Source organism: Apaloderma vittatum, unplaced genomic scaffold (assembly GCF_000703405.1).
Source record: "Apaloderma vittatum isolate BGI_N311 unplaced genomic scaffold, ASM70340v1 scaffold17225, whole genome shotgun sequence".
Classification (NCBI taxonomy): Eukaryota; Metazoa; Chordata; class Aves; order Trogoniformes; family Trogonidae; genus Apaloderma; species Apaloderma vittatum.
In genome coordinates, this window is record NW_009716679.1 from 23,837 (window position 1) to 33,244 (window position 9,408).

The window sequence follows — 9,408 nt, forward strand, 5'->3', positions numbered from 1 at the left end:
CTCTCTGGGTTCAAGCATCCAGCTCGCTCAGCAGAGGCAGGAAGAGCTGCTAAACCCGCTCGCTTGAGGATCTGAGCTAAGATTGGTCAAAATTAAACCTTTCCTTATTTTTGCCAGATGAGCCTTAACCCGGGTCATTTCCCTGCTTTGGTTCACCATGTGGCTGCCTAAACCACAAGAAAAGAGGCAGGAATGAGGAAGAGGATAGAGGCTGCTCCTTTCAACTGATGCCAGATTAAAGACGTTGTGAAACAACAGCATCGGTTTACTCTGTTTGGTGCAACAGCAACACAAATGAAATAATAACATTGATAATGCACCGGTCCTGCAGCATCAAGGATTATCCCTTACCTGTTCCGCTGCATCGAATCGCCTCCTGCTGTTATAGATTTATGCCGCAGGATTTGGCTCGAAGACTGGAAACTTTTCAAGGCAGAGTGATTTATCTGCACGAGACGTTGCACATTCACGGACCTGCATAAATAATGCAAGAGTAATTAATAATAACCCAGTCCCTGCTCTTAACAATGCCAGAAGAAATTGCTTCACTGGAGTGTCTCTTATGCCTTTTGCAAAAGATCTTTATTTGTTAACTGGCTCAAAGAGAAAGAAGATAATAGTTTTGAAACATGGAATGGATGTCACTAGGTCCTGGGTTTTTACTGCCAGCCTGGCAAATCTTTACGATTGATTTAAAGAACCCTCTGCTGGAGTCATGTTAAAACAACATTGATCCAGCTTTGATTTTTTTTTAATTTCAATCTGCAGTCAAAAGTTGAAAGCCATGAACACGAAGGGCTAAGAAACACAAGAAGGAAAGCTCCTCTAAAAGCGTTGTCCTTTCACCTCTAAGTGCTACTTTTGAGGTTTGACACAGGATTCCCAACACGGGGGGCTGGCAATTCTGTTACACCCACCTCACAACTGCTATTTCCTTTATTGGTCACTGGTTCACATCCTTGCTGTCCACTTTTCATATAAGACCAAATTAGCCACAGGGATGTAAACAAATGCCAGGACTTTCCCAGCACTGGTGGCTGTTCTGGATAGATAAAAGGTGTCAGGTCCTGATGAGCTAAAAGTCGTATTTCAGTGAATACTGTCACCGTGTTGCAGCAGTCGGGGTCTTGAGGTCCTGCCTACGGCTGCCTGCGTTAGCTCACGTGGTGGCTACACGTATCATCAGGGCCGGTTTTGACCTGTGATCACGGAGAAAATGTGGGTAAAAGTTGCTTCTCAGTAAGGAGAAGCACGGCTGTTACACAACCAACTAAGCCAGCTAGCAAAAAATGAATTTTAATCAAAAATTCAAATGATCTCTTCAGCTGCTTCTATAAAACCTCATGATTTGGTTCCACTTAGTAAGATACTCTCACTGCCATTTTCGGAAGGAAAAAATGCAGTTCACATTTGTCAGACAAAGTGGTTCAAATGACTTCAATTCTCCAGTAATGGCCGCTATCAAAATACCTAAAATGGAAGGGTTATTTTTTCTCTGCTTTCACATCACAGCTCAAAACATGGTTTCAATTAGGACTGTTCTCCACTTTTTTTTTTTTAATTCGCTTTCTATGAACTTCAGTCGCTTGGGTCTCAACTCATGAGCTCACTTTTGTGTGTTTAAAACTGAATCAGGTTGTTCCGAAATGGCACGCTTAGTTTCACCGTCACAAATATCTATAAAGATTCGTCTCAAATGCTGAAGATTTTAAATGCTGAAGAATTTAACGATTCATCTCAAATGCTGAAGTATTCACCAAAAGCAACATTGAATTGTGCATCAGGTTATAAAATTCACAATCTGCAATCGAGGCTGCATTTATTTAGATAGGCCTTCCATAAGAGACCAGCTGTCTCCGTTTGCTAAAATGCTTAAGCATATGTTTAGTTTTAAGAATATGAATAATTCCATTGATATTGATGGCACTTTCTTACACTTAAGAATATATTTTGCTGGTCTGGAGCCAGAAATAGTGCCATGTAATGCCAATAAAGTGAAAACTGCAATATTTCTCTAAGTGCTTTTGGGGACCAATTTAAAAATTAATCAACGAAGAACTGTAATGTGAAAATGCAAAAATTAATGTATGTGAGATTTTGCTGTTTACTATCCTAATATTGCTAAGTATTAACATCCACCAGAACACTGCCAAGTGAAATCTAAACCAAATCTGTGAAGCAGAGCAAAAATGGCAACAAGTTGAATTCGTTAATCATCATGAATCATCGTATCAGACTTAAAGATCTACTCAGGCAACATTGAATGACATTAACCAGCCTTAGAGAAAAATACATATAGAGCCTAAAGTGCTCTAGGCAATCCTGCTTTAGCAAGGGGGTTGGACTACATGATCTCTAGAGGTCTCTTTCGACTCAAACAATTCTGTGATTCTGTGATTTTGTGATCCAAGACAGGGTCTGGCTCCATTTAGCATCATAGAATTGTCAGGGTCGGAAGGGACCTTAAAGATCGTCTAGTTCCAACCCTCTGCCACGGGCAGGGACATCCCCCACTAGCTCAGGCTGCCCAGAGCCCCATCCAGCCTGGCCTGAAAAACTCCCAGGGATGGGGCTGCCACCCCCTCTCTGGGCAACCTGTGCCAGGGTCTCCCCACCCTCATGGGGAAGAACTTCTTCCTCACGTCCCATCTGAACTGACCCAGCTCCAGCTTCAGTCCATTCCCTCCAGTCCTGTCACTGCTCGACATCCTAACAAGCCCCTCCCCAGCTTTTCTGTAGCCCCCGTGAGATACCGGAAGCCACAATAAGGTCTCCTGGGAGCCTTCTTTTCTGCAGACTGAACAACCCAGCTCTCTCAGTCTGTCTTCCTAGGAGAGGTGCTCCATTTGTACCATCCCCAACACGTACTAACACTATTCAGTCCAGAGAGCGAGTCCAGTCCAAAGTGGATGCTTGAAAGGGAGAACAGGATCTGCATCTGCTCTGTGACAGCAGAAAAATGCCTTGAACAAGGAAGACTATTAATGATGAAAATATCCAGAGAAGTTGTGGCTGCCTCCTCCCTTGAGGTGTTCAAGGCCAGGCTGGATAAGGCCTTGAGCAACCTGGGCTAGTTAAGGGCATCCCTGGCCATGGCAGGGGGGTTGTGTTAGATGATCTCTGAGGTCCCTTCCAACCCAAGCCATTCTATGATCTGTCTCGGTTTCAGAATTCCAGGAGGATATCATAGAGCAAAGGGTCACTAAAACCATGATTTTGCTCTCCTGCTTTCTTCGCAAAACTCTACGAATTGCTACATTATGAGGAACAGAGGAAAATTTCCAGGCACGAAACACCTTAGCTGTTTGTATTTATTCTCATAACTTCACTCACTGCGAGTACGCCGACGTCGCCGGTGTGCTGCACAGACCTGGGACATACTACGGTTCCACCGCATACACAGCTCTGGATCCATATGCACATTGTTGTGTTCAAGCTGTTCATGAGTGACCTTAAGTGCTGCCCATACGGCGCAGTAATATGTTTCGCACGTATCAGATGTTTCACGACATATCTCACGTGCACGGTTAAAATAGGCTTTTGTAGCCACGTAAAAATGCACAGGCAATGGCAGAAGAAGGGGTTGCACCTGTAAGGTTAGCCTAATGCATTTCAAAATCGCATGAAACGTGTCCAAATTGATTGTATTCTTCATCTATCTAAAATATTGATGGCGTATAAAATGCACGCGGAATGGATTCACTCATGAGCATGTATTACATGCCTTATTTTGATGCCTGAATAACAAAGGGAAAGAATTTGTTACAGCTCTGCCTCCACAGCGTAGCTACAGACACAATTCTCAATTCTCCCTGTGTTGGTCGAAACCATATTTGTCGCATGAGTTGGTTGTTTTATATTCCAACCCAACTCCCTCGAAACTGCACCGGCTGGCCCTTCATGCAACAAAATTGAGCTCTGAGGAGTCTGAGATCTGCCACGCCGCTAAGGTACGGCTTCGCTCCGATCAGGCGCGTTATTGTCTCGCCAGATAGCAATATCTGCGATAACGATTAAATTTCAATGAGATAAATTTCAGCACAGTAGGGCCAGCCAAATTCCCTGAGTCACGGGCAGGTTTGCGTAGCCCACGCGGTGGCGTGGGGGATTATCTGAACTGCTATCGTACCAGAGCTACCTAGCTGAGAGGTGGTTTGCATACATTTACATGTGTGGCAACCTCACCTCCAGCTGTTGTGTAGACAGGTGAAAGCACACTTCATACCATGTCATGAGTGAATCTGTCATGAGAGCAGCTGATCCAGAATCCACCCAAATCAGAAATTCACGCTAATTGGAGTGTTACAGGCTCTGAAAATGCTGCTCTGCCAGCTTTGGGATGCCTCACAACCTGCCCTGAGCGTAGAGAGAATCAAACCACTAGGCTGAGTATCTGTTGATGTTGCTCTGAAAACCACCAAGCTGACTTAACTGGGGTTGGAAATAGTAGAAACACCAGTCCCAAAAGGAAAAGGCATCACAAAATGTGAGCCAGAGCTCAGGATGCTCAGAAACACGGCAAACATGAGCGTATGGCCACCGGGCTGCTGCATTAGAGCCCTCGGGAACTCCAAATGCTGGGAATGCCTTGGGAGGGGTTGTATCTCAGACAGTATATTTGTCTGGGATAGTAACTCATATTCGCTTTTTGAAGTCTTCAATCCAGAAAACAATTCAGAACGGGCTTTTTTGGTGCTGATCAAACTCCCCAACCAATCTCCTCCTGTCATGTCCTGTTTTTCAAGCTATTTTGTCCCCCATCTGCTATTTTTCCATGGCCTAAAGGTTATCCTATCCAGGGCGACAGTCACCATCAGAAGGTGGCCTCTCTCTGAGCATGCAGACGAGCACCTTTCAACGACTTTGGCATCAACCCCTTGCAAAGCAGACACAAATTTCGGCAGGGACTCTCACTCCCTCCTATTGTACCGCGATTGTGTTTGCTCCAACAGGCACAGAAGGTGCCTGGGCCCGTCTTCCCCAGCCTGCGCTTCTGCCAGCAGCTCGGATTCAGTGTTGGACAGACCCGGCTTGTGGAACGCTCTTTGCGGCAGGCCCAGCCGGCTGGCAGGTTTGGCACGATTCAGACCACTTGGCCAAACGTGACCTCTGTCTTGTAAAGTACAAGAGAAAGGTACCATCATCCGACAGCGGCTCAATAGCCAGGCGACACGAATTGATAGGTGTCGATTCAGCCTGCAGTGGACCAGTAGCTACATTATAAAGCCAACCTCACCTTCGGTGTTAATGAGGCCCCTTCATTAACAGCCTTGAGCAGAGGGGTCAGGGACTGAATAGAGGCAGGCTCCTTTCTCACCCAGAAAGCTGCTCCTTCTCATTCGGAATTGAAGCACGTTGGCGGGGCAGTTTGAGGACGCTTGTGATGCCCGTGTTGCATCTGCAAGGGACATGACGTATTTGTGACTATTCATCTGGCTCTTTTCACCAGCGCTAAATACATAGGAAGAATAAAATAAATTCTCATTGTGTTCCCACTTACTAAGAAAATTTTCCCTCTTCCTTCTGGTTTGGAGGGTTATTGTACATTAAAAGCCTTTTGCATTTTTCAGTAGCTATAGTATGCTATAATTTAGATTTTCCTCAGGCACAAAAGAACTTAGTTAAGCTAAACTGTATTACAGTGTAGGCTTTTTTTTCCTTCCTACTAAGTCCTTCATTAATAAGGGAACTGAAGAATTTCCAAGCTGTCTGTAATTTTTCCCAGATGCAGCTAGTAGTTGCTAGGAGTATCTTTTTGGCAATCAGAGGTTTTGGCTATTAACAATCTGGCCTTTCGCTATACTACCCTGGTGTTAAATATGTGCTGTGAATACCGTAGTGTGGAGTGTGAATTGGAGAAGGAGCGGAAGGCAGAGAACAGGCAAAGCAAAATCATTTTTTAGAAGAACAAATATTGTTAGGATTAACAGCTGATTCAAATGAACACGCTTCCCTGCAGGGACTCTGATGCTGCTCAGCAAACCAGGAGCCCTGCTACACCAGAACAAGCATCGCGGCAGAACTAAACCCTTCTCACTCACAGCTTCCCTCTCTGTCACTACCTGTCCTGTCTGCTGCCCGGAGGCGACACAGACAAGCCTTGCGATGAGCCTGTGCCAGGAACAAGAGACAACGAAGGCCACAGGCAGCCCCACACAAACCAAAGCAACACCAGGGGTGCCCCCAGAGAAACTGAATTCTCTCAGCTTCAGGTTCAGGATGTTTTCTGGGGCTGCACGTAAGGATGTGACACTGTTGTTGGCAAAGCCATGGTAAGCACCAGGAGAAAACTATCTTCCCTTTGTGACCTGAAACAGCCCCAGTTCTTTGATTGCAGGTATCTTTGTCTTGGAGATGCCACAAAGTGTTTGGTTTATAGGATGTGCTTCAGGAAAGAAGGCGAAAGCACTTACAATCATTTTGCAGGTGGCAAGAGAAGACGGTGAAGTGACTTAGGCCCAGGAGAGAACATAAGGGTCTTCCCACACTCTCATGTTGTGTGTGGACACAAAGTGGAGGCATGTATTTTCTCAGAGAAACCCTCCTCAAATGCAAGGTTTGTGTCTTAAAGTCTGTGGGACTATTACAATATCATCATTTTTCTACTCTGCCTGACTCTTTAAGTGCTGGAGATAGCCTTGTGTGTTGGCTGGCTGGTGTCCAAGCCGCTCAAAGCACAGCCCGTTCACAGAAGTTGTGGTCTTCACCTCCAGAGTGGAAACAGGGAAGATGCGACTAAATGAGTAATGAGAAAATAATGATGAATGACAAAAACCAGTGAAGCAAACTAGCTTCTCCAGGGATAAGAAGGTAAAGCTGCAAACATTCACACTGATATTAATTGAGGATAGGGCCTTACAGCGGACATACAGCCAACCACCCCAGTGGGTGATGCTGAGCCTACAGGAAAGCACTTTTCCTGCAAAATGAGAGATGTTGCTCCGAGCTTGGCTGGTAATTTGAGCGTCCTGGATTGCACGGGAACTGGGATTGTCTGAGGGGGCAGTGTGCGTTTGCGGGGGGATGGTGTCAAAGTCCTGTTCCCACCGAGAGGGGGAACGGATGAGGAGGGAGAAGTGCCCAGCTCTGACCCAGCCGGTCCTCTCCCAGGAGTCATCTGCAGACGCCCAAGCGTGGGCTGTGCTGCCCCAACTTGCATGTGATGGGACTTTCCCACCAAAGCGCTAGAACTCGTCTCTTCTCAAACACTGCAGTTGTTGCCTCCCTCACTCATGCTCCCCCAAACCAGCCTGGTTTGGCCTGTAAAGCAGCCACGGGGTGTGCAGGCAGGAAAGAGAAAGGATGTGCTGTATCTTCCCAGGACTGTGCTGGGGGAAACACTCCGGAAATCTTTCCCATCCCTGGGTTTACCTGGCCAAGACAGGGACAAGTGAAGCGTGAAGTCTTTTAATCACTTTATTTTCCCGCATCTCCAACTCCCAGGTGACAGAACCAGTCCTTGGCATAGTCCCCTACTGTGGGCCAAGCCAGATTAAACACACACCTTTCAGGCCAAGACAAGGATCTTTGAAGCAAGACACAGGAAATAAAAATAAAAAGCCCAAACAAAAATTAGGGAGAGCTGTCATGTTTCATTTGCATATCTGAATATGCAAATAAGACCTGCTTCTTATCCGTTGGCACTGGCCCTACTGTAGATGGCAGCAACACAGCAGATCTCTGCCAGCACACAGTGCCACAAAGAAAGACGCTAATTGGATTTGCAGACGCTCATTGCAAAACCCAGAAGTTGCTGGAATAGCTATAAAGAAACAGGAGCTCAGCCCACGGCTGCCTTGGGTGCGAAGGCACTCAGCTGACAGCGCGTTAGCTTGAGATGTCCCTGCAAAATTAGAAGTTTGGAGGAGCTTGGATGGCTGCTGGCTCCACCTTCCCCAGCACTACCCAGCACCTGAAACTCCCAACACGCTCCCGTAGAGCCTGGCAAATTTTCTACCCTTGGCTGTGATTTTTATTTTTTTTTTTTCTGAGCTTCAAAAGAAAATCGCGGGTAAGCTTGATCAGTCCTTGGGCTGGAAAGCAAAGGCTGGTTGTAGGAATTTCTCTCCTTGAGAATTTTTGCAGTTGAATGTAAGGAGCTAGCCCAGCACATTTTAAATTAATCCACTTGCACTGCCTGTCCCAGCACAGAGCCCTGGGGTGCTGGCTTGGAGCAGGCATCAATATAATGATGTGCTTACTCTGAATGGGGCACCCCAACTTCTTCACTAGAGTTTAACGGCCACATATTGGAGCGTCCTGCCCACCTGAGGCGCCTCACCTGAAACCTTGTCGTCTCCTATCTCTGACCTGGAGGTTCTCAGATCCCAGCCCAGGCCACAGAGCAGCTGGAAGCTGGATGAGTGACTTGTGTCCAAACCAGCAGAAGTAAACAGAGGTGTGCTGAAGTGGGAGGGAAGTCCATGTCCTGTGCTGGCAGAGCACAAAACCAACTCTTAACACTACGCCGGGCAAAAATTAAGGCATGGAAAAACTGTCATTGATGGCAATTAAAATAAGAAGCGAATTCTAATGATGTTTTAGAGGAAGTAACAGACAATTTATTCTCGGGAAAGGGAAAAGTTCAGGGTCTTGTGTGTCTGAGCAACATCCCTTGCACAAGGAGGAAATCCAGCAGAGCAAGAACGGAATCAAACTTGGGAAAGATGACATTTCCAGAAAAGATTCGTGCCTGGGAGCGTGTACCCACCAAGCGCTGTGATGAGGCTGTGAGTGAATAGCTAGGACTGGGACTTAGGAAATAAAAGATTTAGACCTAAGAGTCACGTGTGTAGGAGTAATGTCCACAATTACAGATCTCAGTGAGAACTCCCAGGGCAAGAGGCCCTGTCTCATGGAGAAGAAAGGAGACTGTCCCAGGAGATGTCTCTTAGGGCTGCATCACACAGAAACACGGAAAATGAAAACTAGAGCACTTCAAAGAATCCAAATCAGCCTCTTTTGTTGTTGTTGTTGTTGTTGTTAACTGAAGCGATTAAGCATTTTGCTTCACTAATATCCTCTATCAGGTTGATGAGGTAAAGTGGCTCTTTAGAACGATTTGGGAGCCGATTAATCCTCGCCTGTGGCTATGGGTTAGCGACACACACAGCGCCAGCGGCTGCCTCGCCGAGATCAACAAACTACCGCAAACACGAAAGTTGCACGAAGGAAAGAAAAAAAAAATAATAATCCTGCCTCGCACCTCAAAGAAAACTCGCTCAGGAACAAGTCGCGAATCGCACTTTGCAGCCCGGCGTTAATTTAAAGGCTCGCAAAGAAACTTGTCATTTAGAGCTCTAAGAAAAGGTAAACAAAACCCACTTTTCAGATGCAAATGCCACGCTCGGAGCTAGTGGAGGTGCCGAGAAAAGCGCGATCGCAGGGCGGGCGCCTCTCAGCGACGGC